We start from the raw sequence: 15,776 nt of genomic DNA, 5'->3' as shown, positions 1-15,776 counted from the left end.
AACTGCTAAATACTCCCCATTGTGATTACATCTAATACCCTGATATCAAACACCAGGGTATTTTTTTATGACTATACTTTTTTTTTTTTTAATGTTTACTTACTCTTGAGAGAGAGAGAGAGAGAGGGGGAGGGAGAAGCAGAGCACAAGTTGGGAAGGGGCAGAGAGAGAGAGGGAGACACAGAATCCGAAGCAGGCTCCAGGCTCTGAACTGTCAGCACAGAGTCTCATGCAGCCTTGAACCCATGAACTGTAAGATCATGACCTGAGCCAAAGTCAGACACTTAACTGACTGAGCCACCCAGGTGCCCCATGTCTACACTTTAATTAACAATACTCTCCCAGCAATAGACAATTATGAACTGTGTTCATCTAGATATGTATGTTAGTATATTTAGTTTTAAAAATGTTGAAATCTACCAGATTTAGTAACATTCCCGAATCATACATGCACCAAGCACTAACTGCCAAAAAGAAACATGTTCTTTGCAATGTCCTAGGGGAGGCAAGGAGAGAAATTCTACAGAATTGAATAGGCAGGCGGCCTGTGGGGACACAAGTTGCCTTAATGGGTATTGTGCCAGTGCACAGTCTTGAAGGGCATAAATAAAATGTGATGGAAATAGAAAAGAAAGAGAAAGACTCCATATCCGTAGGGACATATAAAGTATTGTGACAATATTCTAACAGCTGTTACATAACTTTTGTCAAAATCCATTTTAAACTGGAAGATTAGAGTAGAATTTTGCTTAAAAAATAAAGGTTATGCTCCCTATCAGTCATTTTTTGACATAGTGATATATTAAAAGCTACATAGATAGATAGATAGATAGATAATAAAAGCTAAACACCTCTAATTTTATCCATGAAACTAGAACTTTAGATAATGAACTAAGCATGAAAGAGAACATAAAAAACGTTGTTTTGATTTGACAACCATGAAACTGAAATAGGCTGTTATGGGATGAGTTATGTCCTCCCAGAATTCATATATTGAAGTCTTAACCCTCAGAATGTGACTGTATTTGTAGGTAGGGTCTTTAAAGAGTTAATTAAAATAAAATGAGGTCATGAGGATAGGCCCTAATCCAATATGACTGGTGTCCTTATAAGGAGAGGAGATTGGGATGCAGGGGAAGACACTAGAAGACAAGCATCTATAAAACACAGACAGTGGCCTCAGAAGCCATCCCCACTGACATCTTAATCTCAGACTTGGTACTTTGTTATGGAAGCCCTAGGAAACTAATACAATAGATTTCATACATAATTTTTTTTTCAAAACCATTATTTTTTGCATTCAAGGTAATATGCTTTAATAGCTTTGAATATGTTGTCATTTGATTCTTAGGACAAGCCTATACATTATTAATTCATGCATTATTAATTCAAATGTATGAGGAAATAAGATTAAGACTTTAAGTGATTTGGGGCACCTGGGTGGCTCTTTGGTTAAGCTTCCCACTTTGGCTCAGGTCATGATCTCATGGTTTGTGAGTTTGAGCCCCACATCAGGCTCTGTACTGACAGCTCAAAGCCTCAAACTGTTTTGGATTCTGTCTCCCTCTGTCTCTGCCCACTTCTCCATGTGTGCTCTCTCTTTCTCTCAAAAGTAAATAAACTTAAAAAAAATGAATTTAAGTAATTTGCCATGTTCACACAGCTTATGTATCACACAGCTTATGTATCAGGGAAAGACTGAAAGTAGGTATGTCTCATTCCAAAACATTTCTTTTAATCACTATACTATATATTCATGTAGCCTATCTTTGACGAAAGATTGCCAATGAGCTGTTCAAATGGCAAAATAGGGGCGCCTGAGTGGCGCAGTCGGTTAAGCGTCCGACTTCAGCCAGGTCACGATCTCACGGTCCGTGAGTTCGAGCCCCGCGTCAGGCTCTGGGCTGATGGCTCAGAGCCTGGAGCCTGTTTCCGATTCTGTGTCTCCCTCTCTCTGTCCCTCCCCCGTTCATGCTCTGTCTCTCTCTGTCCCAAAAGTAAATAAACGTTGAAAAAAAAAAAAAAAAAAAAAAAAAAAAAAACAAATGGCAAAATAAATGTCAAAGGTAAAAACAAGATAAGACTATTTCAGTGATTAAAATACTGAAGGGCCGCTTTCTGTCATATTTAGAATCTGATAGATTGATGACAAACTAGGAAAGAACACAAGTTCAAGACTAGAATCTTCTTAAGGAAAGCTCTGTTAGTAATAATATAATTCACTTAATGAATCTTTACTGAGCACCTGTCCAAGGCCCTGAACTAAGACTATATACATAGTACTGAATTCACAAATTTAGAGCTTGATGGTAGAAAATAGAAAAAAAAATGTTAGTTACAAAATTACCAATGTTACCAGTGCACAGAATGAAATGGGAACATAAATGTGACTTCTAGCTCAGACTTTGCAAAATTATTTCTACCTAGAAGGAAAAGAATCTCATAAAATAGAGGGGAGCAAGATGAGAAGGATAGATTTGTAAAGATAAATAAGAAGCTATGAGTGGACATTTCTGGTTTTACCCCATTTCTCAGCAGGTTATGAATTTTCACAGAAGAAATGATACTTGTGTACTCGCAGTTATAGGGACCAGAGTCTTTCTTACTAACATCAGGTACAATATATATATATATTTCTTTGGAGCAATGTGTAAGAATTCTTAGACCTTAGCCAAGTATTATGCCTATGTTTTAGGCTTCCCTAAATAAAGCCGTGTTTTCTGAAGCTATTGATCCTTGGTCATATATTGTATTTGTTTTCCAGGGCTGCTGTAACAAACTACCACAAACTGGGTAGCTTAAAAAAGAACAACAGAAACTTATTCTCACCCGATTGTTCAAGGTGTTGGTAGGATTCAGGTAGACTGAGGGTGAGGCAGACTCTCTCCCAGTCTTGTCTCCTACCTCCTGGTGGTTATTGGCAATCCTTCCTATCCCTGGGTTAATAGATCGCTCAAATTCTGCCCCAGTGTTCATATGGTGTTCCCCTGGGGCCTCACCTCTGCTTCCTACAAAGACCCCAGTCGCATTGGAGGAAGGCCCACCCTAATGATCTCAACTTACCTTCATTACATCTGCAAAGACCCTACTTCCAAATAAGGTCACGTTCACAGGTATTCAGATTATAACTTCAATATCTCTTTCTCGTGAACACAATTCAACCCGTAATATGTGCCTTTCCTGACAGCATTTTCTTTGGAATCCACGATGCTTACATGAGGAATTGATAGTCAAAATAATGCTGTGTATCGAACAGCTACAAAACCTCATTAACATACAGTAAAAAACATTTCTTTTCACCCATAAATATAGAGGATGGCTGGCTATTTCTGTTGATTTGAGTTGGGCTCTGGGGTCTCACTCATACTCTGGCATTAAGCTGCATGTAGACTGGAAATCTTTGTGATCTTGGTTGGGTCCTCCCACGTGTTGGATCATGACAGGGACATCTGAGCTGAGGTGGTTTGATTCCACTCCACATGTCTTATCCTCAAACTGGCTTGGCTGAGGTGGAAAAGAGGATGTGGAAATATACAAGTGATTATTTAGGTTTCTGATTGTGTCAAATTTATTATTTGTCTCATTGGCCAAAATAAGTCCTTTTGTCAAGCCCAGAGTCAGAGTGGGAAGATATCATCAAAAGATGTAGAGAGACAAAAATACTGGGACCATTAATACAACTAATTTGCTGTAGACTTACCTTCCTTCTCTGGTTCTTTGTTTCCATGTTGAAAATTCCTTTTTCAGTTTTTATTTCTCGTATATAAGTGTCGCTTCCCCCAAAGCCTCTTTCAATTAATTCTCTTCAAAGTTGTTTTTGAATACAGTAAACACCCTTTTTCAAAAATATGATTTTAGATTTTTCTCTTTCCCTTCTTAACACATCAAAATAAACTCATGCATTAGCAACTGAACTCTTTCTTTTTCATTATCTATTGCATACACTTAGACTACCTTACCTCAAATATCAGTTTTGCTCTGACACTTCCTTTCCAAAGTACCAACAACAAAGTGACTCCCCATTACTCAGCTTAATACTTGACCCCTCTGGCTGTCTACTAGTTTGGTTTCATAATTTAGTGGTATTTCTTATTAGAATTGGAGCTTCATAAGAGCAGGACTTGGTCTCTCTTACAAGTGAATAGTATGGTCTCTTGTCAAGCAAGGTATAAGATTTAACATATACTTAAAACAAACAAACAACAACAACAAAAACAAGCTTACACACTCCCTTGTTTTCCAATCAAGGCATTTTCCCCCTCATCCCTGTCTTTGATTTTTGCCTATTTGTTACACCAGCCTAGAGTGTCTTTGCTTTCCAATCATAAAGTACCCCTGAAAAAGATACAAAGTAGACAAAGTCCATTTTCTCATAGTCTGTGGGAAGGAAGCCATATACATAGGTGATAATAAAATACAGTCATTGCCATGACATAAATATTCATTAAAAACTATGGAAGTGTATAGAGAGACACCTGATCATGTATGGAAAGGGCAATCACATTTTCCTGAATTAAAAAGGAGAGTAGAATTCTTCAAGCAAAGAATGGAGCAAAGGTGGAGGCATGGACCAGTAAGGCCATGAAGGAACAACAAAGAGAATATTATTGAAGTGTCAAATTCAAGCCCCTGAATAGTGATATATAGACTGATGGGGAAAGCAGTGGCATGGACCATATGTTGGAGAGTCTTTATGCCATGTTAAAGGACTTGAACTTAATAAGTTTCCAGATGTGTAAAGATTTAAGCAAAAGAGTAAGAATTCCAAGTTTACCTTTCTAAACCTGGACCCAATAATTCCACTACATGGCAATTACAACCTTCAAGTCCTGAGTCTCATTCTCTGAATCTTCCTTTTAAACGTAAATTTTGCTCTGCTAATGTACTACTGGCTTAATGACTGACTCAGTTGATTTTGTTCTCAGTCTTTTTGTGTTTTCAAATGCTCATCTTCTAAAGACAAAACATAAGTGAAAAGGTAGAAACAATAGCAAACTTTTCTGGCAATATGGCAAAAATGTGCAAGACATTTTTTTTTTTAATGCTAACACTGGTATCATTCAAATCCTAATGATGCAGACATTATAGGCTAAGTGAATAAAAATTGATAAGACCATTTGGGCTACTTAGAGAACAAATGTGTCCCTTATATTATTTTCAAGACCATTGATTTAAAACATAATACTTTAAGTAAAGGAATATGCTTTTGCCTAAGACTACCCCAATAGACAAAATAGATTTTTCCATCTTGGAAGAAATTTTTACTTTTATTTGCTGTGTGTAAAATTATGGGGAAAGGAATTTGAACTCAGCCTAAAGTACAGGCATGGGAATTAGAAAGCGGAAGAAAAATTTATGGAACAAGTATAGATTCATCTGAAAGGCTAGAATAATTTTCACATGCTTATGCATGAAATGTTATTGCCTGTCTAACTATTCCATTATGTGTTAATAATAAAATAACCCATATGTGCAAAATGGTATGTCACACCGAGAGAAAATGTTCAAAATGCCAAGTAAATACCACAACAAATGTATGAAAAATGCTTTACTGATGGTTTTACTTTGCAAATTCTTTTGAAGATTTTTCTTTTTCATTCTTCTGGAGCACAGAAAGCAAGGGTTCTCTGTTCATAGAAGAATTTTGTTTGGGTACAATTTTATATCCATTCAGTTTATATTTAACTGGAAACTTAAAATATTATGCTCTATAATGTTTTAAATTAGTATTTAAAAACATGTCAGGCTGTGAGGTTGGTTCTCCAAGCAGTATGGCTTTGAGAAAAGCTTAATTGGATGGTGTTAAGTCCTTTCATGTACTTTGAACTTTTCCTTTTTCAGTTTCCAATGTTTAAAATAAAGTTTTAGAAGAACTGAATATATTACTTTCTTCCTTGGATACAATGCTTTCATTTTTGGCAAATATTTATTTATCAATCACCCCCCCCTTTGGTAGCTCTCAAGGACTTCAATTTGCATTAGCTCAATAAAAATATCTAATAGCAATGCACATTACCCCTGGACCCACTCTTCCCTCCTGAATTTCCTCTTTTGTTTATGTAAAGCCAATAGGGTCCCTTACCTTTGTAGAAGACTTTCATTACTTGATACTTAAAGTATCAGCCAGTCCTTTTTTTTAATAGTTTGTTAGATATTTTTCCACACCCGCTTTACCAACATTTTGAAGGAGACAAGGGTTTCCATTTGGTTATTTTGTCACGATGAGCATTAGCTTTAGACCAGTCTCTCTCTTTTTTTTTTTTTTTCTGTTGTCGTGAGCCTGTTTCTGTTTTTTTTTTTTTTTTTTTTTTTTTTTTTTTTTTTTTTTTTTTTTTTATTATTTTTTGGGACAGAGAGAGACAGAGCATGAACGGGGGAGGGGCAGAGAGAGAGGGAGATACAGAATTGGAAACAGGCTCCAGGCTCCGAGCCATCAGCCCAGAGCCTGACGCGGGGCTCGAACTCGCGGACCGCGAGATCGTGACCTGGCTGAAGTCGGACGCTTAACCGACTGCGCCACCCAGGCGCCCCAAGCCTGTTTCTGTTTTAATGCCCAACTGGAAAGGTCTTGATCAAGTTGGATTTTTGTGGAATTACAATCTCCGTGGAAGCCTCAGTGACAGCAATTTGTTTCCTATCATCCATAGATACACCATAGCCATGGAACAATGGCTTCTGCAAAGCTAATAACTGTTCATGCCATAGTGAGGTTATAGCTTGCTCTGCAGTAATGTTGTTCTTGAGGTGGCATTTTAAGGAACTTTGTCCAGCATTTGATTCCCTCAGTTCACACATTCCTGGAAGCTTTACCTTTCTCCTTTGGCAGCATGGTGAAAAACATAAACTGCAGGCTCAGGCAGATCTTAGCTCTAACATTTGGTCTGCCACTTATTTGCTGGGCAATTTTTCTAAGATGGAGAAGACAGTGTGGATGCTTCTATTTTTAGCAATTCTGGACTAGGTTAATTCAACCAAACTTCTGAATTAGTTTTAATGAGGACCATTAAGATAATTACAAATAAAACAAGTGCTTGAAGACCTCAAAGAAAATCCAGGTAGTGGTGACAGAGGAGGCCAAGATTCTGGAGGAGAAGCCTGTGCAGTGAAACAAATCTCAGGACTGGGAGCACTCTACGCTTTGTGACATTTTCTGATCCTGGAAGAGTTGCCTAAAAGGTAGAAAAACTGAGCAGTTCTTTTGGAAGTCTGACAAGAAGAGGCAGACAAAACTGATGATCAGGGCCATCAAGGCTGGAAAGAGTATGATAAATCCCTATGCTTTGGTTTGGGATCATGAAGTAGGGGTGAATGGAAAAAGCCACAGAATACCTCTTACAAGGACTGAGGTTAAGAAAAATAAGGTGATCCTAGAATGCTAGTTTTTTAGCCTGACCGCATATCAGAAGTAAAATTGAATTATCTCTAGGGATTATAAGCATCTGGAGCCATAGAATACCTCTTGCAAGGATTGAGATTAAGAAAATTAAGGTGATCCTAGAATGCTAGTCTCTTAGCCTGACCACCTGTCAGAAGTAAACTTGAATTATCTCTAGGGATTGTAAGCTTCCAGAGCCTTGACTTATCTCTACAACTTCTCAGTGTCCAATGTTTAATGATAATAATTTTTTAAAAAATTGAAAAAGAAGAAAAACCAAAACCAAAAAAAGGATCATTCCTCAGAAGGCTCTCTGCTGCATGGTGGTGACACCTTTCATGGGAATGGTGGTGTTCCTGCCCTGAGGGTGTCACTGGGGTAATGAAGACAAAATGATGGGTGATGGCGACCAATCACAATGGGCAGGAGAAATTTAAGAGTGGCCTGTTGAGGTGTTTAGGCGGAGGTAGAGGCTCCAGGGGTGAGGGGAAGAGTAGTTGCTGGATCCCAAAGGAGAGGGCTGATGAAGCCAAGTGTCAGGATTCATGAAAACCCCTTCTAGAACATGCTCCCACATCGTCACACACAGGTGGGCATGGTCTGGGTCCAGGCTCCCAGATCTTCTTGTCCTGGGACAAAGAGCTGAGTGGTTGGTAACCAGTGCACACACTGGTGTTCTGTCATTTTGAACTTTCTTCTGGGAGACCTGAAGGCAGAAAAGGAATCTGCAGGGGCTAGCTGTTTTCTTACCTGCCAGCAAAGTAAGAGGAGCATAGGGTGCCCTGTCAGATGTCCTGCCCAGACAAAATAGCTGCAGACAGCCAATCCCTGTTACCATATATTACAGGATGCAAAACTTTCAGTGAGCATGCTCAACATCTCCATAGAAGAAATCACTGCAGCTGTGCACAGGAGATTGCACTATATTTAAGAACACGCTGTTTGAGATGAACTTCATGCAGATTAGCAAAGAGAAGTGATCAATATGCACATCTTTGTTCAAATGGTGACTGTGAACCTCCACTAGTCCCAGCCTCACACAATCTGATGTCATGCTGCTGGCATGATGAGCTACAAGCGGTGAAGGTTAGGTCCACCATGGCTGAGCCCACCCAGAGGAGAGACCAAAGCTTACAATGGCCTTAGAACTAGCCAGGATGCTTCCCTTGAAGTTTGCAGAACTCTCCATTCATTCATGATCATAAAAATCAGCTGTAATGCTTGCCACTGGCCGTTCTTTTTACCTTCAGTCGTGTAATCTTTCCGATGCAACAGAAGATGTTCTCATTTATTGGGACTACATTTGTTACTTCCTGAGACCACCAGTGAAAGGTTATCTGCCTGAAGACCATCCCTGCTGGGGACACAATGGATATAGTTGTGTTTGAGGGAGAGGACAAGAAGACATCATGAAGCACTGTGGAGAGAAAGCCACCAAGATCAGGTAAAGATCAGGAGTCTTGGCACAGGTCCTGTTTGGAGCCTCCTTTTTTGGTTCTGCTGGTGGGGAAGGAATCTAACATACCTGCCACACCTTCTGTGTTCATGGGAGCACACTGTCTCCTAACCATGACCTCTACAGTGCTTGATAAAGGGGAGCAGCAGGGGTGGCACTCTAGCAGACGCTGTGGACGTGCCAGCAACTGAGTGTGCAGACTCAAGGCAGCACTGGCAGGACAGAGTGGAGTGCCATAATACCAGTGGAAGCTCTAGTCTCTCCCCAGAGGATAGCATGGCTGCGGTGACTGCAAGAGCAGAGACTACCAGCAAGTCTGTTGCAGAAAAAGCAAGTGGTCCAGCAGCGAGATCCTTTGCCCAGCCTTGAAGGATGAAAGCTATGGAAATGAGCAGGATGGATTCAGTCTCCCAAACCCACACTGATGCATAGAGGAGAAAAAAAGAAAAGGAAAGAACTCTCCCAAGAAGACATGTTCATCATCATAAGATGGTAGGACAAGTCTAATCTGATATCAACTTTTGCTGGTCCTTAGTGCACTATGGAACTATTAAGACTGAAAAAAAAAGAAAGGCCAAAGAAGCCTCGTGGATGGAGGACACATCTCCTTACCCCACAAAAACACCAACGACAACCCACTGCAAAGAATCTCCTCAAACTTTGAGGAGAGCCAACATATAAGTAATTAAGAACCCCAAATCAACTGGTTCTTTCTTTATGAACTTCAAAACCCATCATACTGAACAAATAATAGTCCCAGGTTTTGGAATTAAAAGAACCAGCAGGATAGGTTAATTGCTAAAAATCAAAATTTGTCCTACTACATAAACATGGCCCCCAGTCCTGAAAGAAAGAGACTCAGAGGGATTTAATCTTTCTTAATGGATTTCAAAGCCAGTTCTACTATGCAAATATCAGGCCCAGGTCTCACAGCATAGAAATCCAGCAGAACTGGCTCTTTATTAAAGAATCTTAGGGGGCGCCTGAGTGGGTCAGTTGGTTAAGTGTTGACTCTTGATTTTGGCTCAAGTTATGATCTCACAGTCATGAGATTGAGCCCTGAATAGGGCTTTGTTCTGGGATTCGAATCTGCTTGAGATTCTCCCTCCCTCTGCCCCTTCCCTGCTCATGCTCTATCGCTCTCTTTTTCCAAAAAAAAAAAAAAAAAAATCTTGAAGAATCTCAAAGCCCTGTGTTCTGCACCTGACCATTATGTTTAAAACTGGAGAAGAACAGCATGGAGACCATCATTCAGTCAGCAGAGGATAATGGGGGGCTTGAGGTCACTGATACCATGATATCAGAAACTGAAGTAATAGTAAGTTTTGAAGTCTACCAAAAACCAAAATAAATTAATAAATAAGTAAATAAATAAATAAATAAATAAATAAATAAAAGTAACCAAAAGATAGGGACCAGGTTGTTTCCAGTTCAGCATCCTTTTTTTGAAAATAAATAAAACCACATATTCTCAAAATGAAACTTGGTTTTGTTTTTGAATTTACATGTTTCACAAGACAGTAGTGACTTTACTGGTGGATTCTGTGACATGAACTATACTGCAGCCTGGGACTTTCATCTCCAGTCAGCAGAGCCCAACCTCACACCTATGTTTAACAAAGCGGATAGGGGTGCTCCACCTTGCCTTGTCAGGTTCCCCTTGGGTTCCCCAAAATATGGCTAAAAGTCACAATCCCTGTCCTAAGAAACACTCTTCTTCTAATGTCTTCCCGAAAGTCCTTGAATGTAGATGTTAAATCCATTCCCCAGGAGGGAATTCACGTCCCCTCAGGATATTCAAGGAATGGAAGAGCGTTAGAGCATTGGTTGGTAGAATAAGAAAAGCTTTCATCTACCCTTAACAATTTTACTTGTAGGTATATACCCTGGTAAAACTCTCACACACATGTCCCAGGGAAACGGCTATGAGAATATTTGTAGTAAAATAACTTATAAGAACAAAACACTGGAAATAGCCTCAAAAACCCATCTGTGGGAGGATTGATAAATTATAGTATACAACATACAAACACACACACACACACAAACACACACACACAGTGGGATACTATACAACAGTTGTAGCTAAGAACATGGACATGAATCAGTCTCAATGAGAAAAAAAAAATCAAGTCACAGAAAAGCACATGTGCTATAATTTAGTTCAGGAAGAATTTTAAGATGACACAAAACAAGTTATTTAGGGTACAAATTTGGCAAGATTATAGATAAACAAGATCTCTGTGCTATAAAGCAAGGATATATCATCAGAAAAATACACATGAGTTTCAAAAGTGTTGGAAATTATATCATTTATATCATAAATCAGATAGTTGGTACATAGGCATTAATTCTTGAATATTTTAACACATCACGTTTTTGAAATCAGTGTGCTCTTAAGTGATATAGTTGTCATTGTCATTTTTTTCACAGAAAAATTTAACCACTTTGTCTTAGTAAGATTTTACATTTTATGGATTCACAAAATTGATAGGTCAAAAACCAAAGTCTTAAATATATGTTTTTAATAAATACATAAAACAATGTTTGAAGTGACAAGAGAAAAAATGCATTCAAGAGGAATTGAATGAACACCAAGCAAAAGAACAAAGAATTCAGACACATAGGGAGTCTAAATAAAAGAATTAAAATTGACATTGTTTTAGTTTCCTAGGGCTGCCAAACAAAGTATCACAAACTGGAGTTTGTGATACTGGGGGTGGGAGGGCGGGTTAAACAACAGAAATTGATTTTCTCACCATCCTGGAGGGTAAAATTCTGAGATCAAGGTGCTAGCAAGGTTGATTTCTTCTGAGGCCTCTCTTTTTGGGTTGCAGATGACATAATATGGGCATAATAGGAGCCTCAAAATAGTTAAAGCAAAAATTGACAATACTTAAACAAGAAGCAGAAAAAATATTCTAAAAAAAGACAAATCCAGATCCATTGTGGGATATCTTTCAGTTAATTGATAGAAAAAATAGGGCAGGGTGCCTGAGTGGCTCAGTCAGTTAAGCCTCCAACTTCAGCTCAGGTCATGATCTCATGGCTTGTGAGTTCAAGCCCCACATCAGGCTCTGTGCTGACAGCTTGGAGGCTGGAGCCTGCTTCGGATTCCGTGTCTCCCTCTCTCTCTGCCCCTCCCCTACTCATGCTCTGACTCTCCCTCTCTGTCTCTCTCTCTCAAAAATAAATAAACATTTAAAAGAAAGAAAAAAATAGGGCAAAAATCATTGGGAATAAAAGCAAATTCAATAGAATAATTAACAAATTTGATGAGTGGCATAAATATGATGGCCATATACAGACCCCAACTTAAGCAGAACATACATTGTTTTCAAATAAGAATAGAACATATCAAAAGTTGACCACATACTGGTACCTGAGGCATGTTTTCATTCATTTTACAGAGCTGGAATCATACACACTGTTTACTGATTAGTGTTCATATGAAATCAAAAATAAAACGATGAATGTCAAGTCCCCATATGTTTGGAAATGAAAAGACATTTGTAATTCGAAATTATACATGAATCAATACTAAATCACAATGGAAATTAGAAGTTAGTTGAAACTAAATGATAATGAAATATCAAAATATATGTAAAGCAGCCAGCACTGTGCTTAAAGATAAATTTACAAACTTAATTACATAAAATAAAAGAAGAATGATATCATAAAAGAAAAAGAAATCAGTTAAGAAGTAACAGAAATAAGGAATAAATATTACAAAGAAGAAGCAATGCAAATTATAGGAAGGATAAGAAATTTTAAAAAATGAACAAATTATCCATCTTATGAAGATAAATAACACCAAATTAAGCCCAGAATACAGTTAATACCATAATCGATTATTGAATGTCCTTATTCAGTTGTATTGCTAAATGATCCATCAGAAATATTTATCAATCGGTTTTTAAATCTGAATCTAGCAAAGATTCATTGGCACTTGTGATCGGCTTGATTCCAGAATAGCTTTCTCTATCCTACCCGCCTTGTGTACAAATCCTGAATAATGTCCTCTCCTTGAGTATGCACAGGACAAGACAGGTGTTTAAGACAGAATAACCTTTTTATAATTTGCTTATGTTATTTAGCAAAAGTGAATTGGTCTTGCAGGTACAATTAAAGTCCTTTTTCGGTTGATTTTGAGTTAATCAAAAAGGAGATTATTTTGAGTGAGGTTAACCTAATCAAATGAATCCTTGTAACAGAGTGTAGGCTGTCACTCAAGAGAGCTTAGAAATAAAAGTGATGATCCATGAAGAAGTAAACTGGCTGGGGAAGCTCCTACAAGTACCTATGTAAGAAACTGAAAAACCTCTAGAAACTGCTAGTACCTTCCCCTTTGTAGCCAAGAACCTCAGTTCTACAGCCACAAAAAAGAAATTCTGACAAAAACCATATGAGTTTGGAAGGGAAACTCAAGCACTAGACGGGAACCATAGCTTGACTAACATATTGATTTCAGCATCATGAGCCCCTAAGCAGAGAACCCTGTTCTAATTTCTAAATATTGTGTGTAGAAAATGGATATATATATGTATACATATACATATATACGTGTATTTATATTTATATTTATATTTATATTTATATTTATATTTAAAATATAGAACGTTGGTAAAGTTCTGATTGATTTCCACTATATCAGAAAAGAAACTATTTGGCTCGCTTTTCAACATGATGAATATAAGTATGATTTATTGGCACTGACTGTGGACAAGGCGTTATAATAGGCACCAAGAAGGGGAGGTGGGCATTGAGCACCAAAATGCATTTAAGCGGAGAAGACCATTTCCCAAAGGACTTCAGAATATAATGAAGTTACCTGTCCACTGATTACAAGAGAATTGAGGAACAGCTCTGCTATTAATTGGGCCTGGGAGCCTTACCTCGGGGTACGACAGTTACCTGGGTTTGGTTATGTATTCAGTATTGGCATTCCAAACCCCGTAACATCTTATTAAATTTTCTCAACCTTGAGAAGAAAGGAAAGTAATTGCACAGAACTTAACAGTTTGAAAAGAATATAAACCTCTTGAGAGACTAGATGTATTGATTCCAATATTGCATCATCCTGAAAGATTTGTTTGCATCCATTAAATATGAATAACTAACTCTTTTCTTCAATATCACCACTGTAGAAACGTTATCTCTGGCAAAGTGATCCTTTCTTGCATTCCCAGCTGGCTTTTTTTTTCCCTTGAGAGTCTTAGTCTGTTTTCCTCAGGTTATTCTGTAATCTTTGTTAGATATATTTCTGTCATGAGGATAGTCAGTGCATCATTTCTGAAGAATAATGAAATGAACATATAGTCTTAACTAGCTAAGAGCTGAGCTTTGTATTAGATACTTAGATATAGTCACCATATTTACTTATTAGTGTCTTTATTGATATTACGTCACAACAAAAATTTACTTGAACATTTACTCTGTTTCATAAACATTGTCTTAATGCTCATAATCATCATAAAAGTCAAGCAATTTCTTTTCATTTCTACTGATAGCGAAACGCAGAGAGATTATGTTTCCTGTGCAAGGCACAGAGTCAGTGAAAAAAATTATCTGGGTTCAAGCCACACTGGTGACACTAAGACCATAGACTATGCACCAAATGTCTATTTTTATCTCTGAATTTCTGTCTCAGTGTGTGTCCGTGCCTCTGTGTGTGTGTTTGTGTGTATGCAAGCCAAAATTCCCGAGTTCTAATCCTTGCTTTACCATTTGGCGCATTACTCTAAGATTTCTGATTCAGTTTCTTTGTAGAGCAGGGATAATACCTATTTCATGGAGTTATTGTGAAGCTCAACATACCTCGTAAGAGTTCTATGAGAATCGCTATTACGATTTTTCAGCCAGGCTATCAAAAGTGAGATCTAGCAAACGGTTCCCTCTCTTAGATTCTTTTTTACCCAGCCTCGCCAACCTGCATCCTCCTTATCACCATCATGGGCATGCCGGGGGGGGGGGGGGGGGGGGGGGGGGGTAATGCTCTACCTCTACACTTCCAGCACGCTGTAGAAGCCAAGGCAGAGATGAGCAGGCTTACTTAACTTCAACGAGGTGCAAAGTCAGAGATGGGGAATTCCACCACATCCATGCATATAAAACAAGAGCCTCATTTTTCTAGTGTAAGCCAAACGGACACACCTTTCTTAGTTAAAATGCGCTATCTTTAAGATGACAACCATTCAGGCAGAAACCACAAACTCAAACACCTGCAGGTCGCAAGCAGCAAGCATGACTCAAGTGAGTGAAATATTGGAGAGGCCATGTTCCATAAAAGCTTCAGAGCAATTCCGCTCGGCTCCATGGAACATAGGGTCCAGGTTCTTTCCAGAAATTGGGCAAATTCTCACATTTATTTAAGAAGCACTGGTTCTACTAGGAAATATGAAAGCACTTTATAAATATTAATTTACTTAATCGTTAAAACTACCCCATGTGATAGTTACTACTATTCTTCCGATATCACAAATGAGGAAATGGAGGCAGGGAGAGGTTAAGTGTCCAGTCCAAGGTCACTCACTTGAGAAATGACTAACCCAGTGTCCTGTGGCAAGCTATACACATGTCACTACTACCCAGGCACACAACTGTGGTGACTTGAGTGGTACAGATATGCCCAGGCCTGAGCTGAGGATTTTAAATGCCAAAATACAAAGACTGCCTTAGCAGACGACTCCTTAAACTCAAAAGAAAACACTTTTTTTTTCTTTTTTTTTTTTCATTTTAACAGATAGGGACCCTGAAATTCAGAGAGAATGAGTATACTGCTCACAGTCTTAATATTTAAAGAACTTTGGGGAGCCTGGGTGGCTCAGTCGGTTAAACATCCAGCTCTTGATTTGGGCTCAAGTCATGATCTCACAGTTCATGAGATCAAGCCCTGTGTCAGACTCTGCGCTGGCAGCATGGAGCCTGCTTGGGGTTCTCTCTCTC

The sequence above is a fragment of the Panthera onca genome, chromosome B3 (genome assembly GCF_046562875.1).
Source record: "Panthera onca isolate mPanOnc1 chromosome B3, mPanOnc1 haplotype 2, whole genome shotgun sequence".
NCBI classification, from domain to species: domain Eukaryota; kingdom Metazoa; phylum Chordata; class Mammalia; order Carnivora; family Felidae; genus Panthera; species Panthera onca.
Note: the sequence above shows the minus strand (reverse complement) of the source record.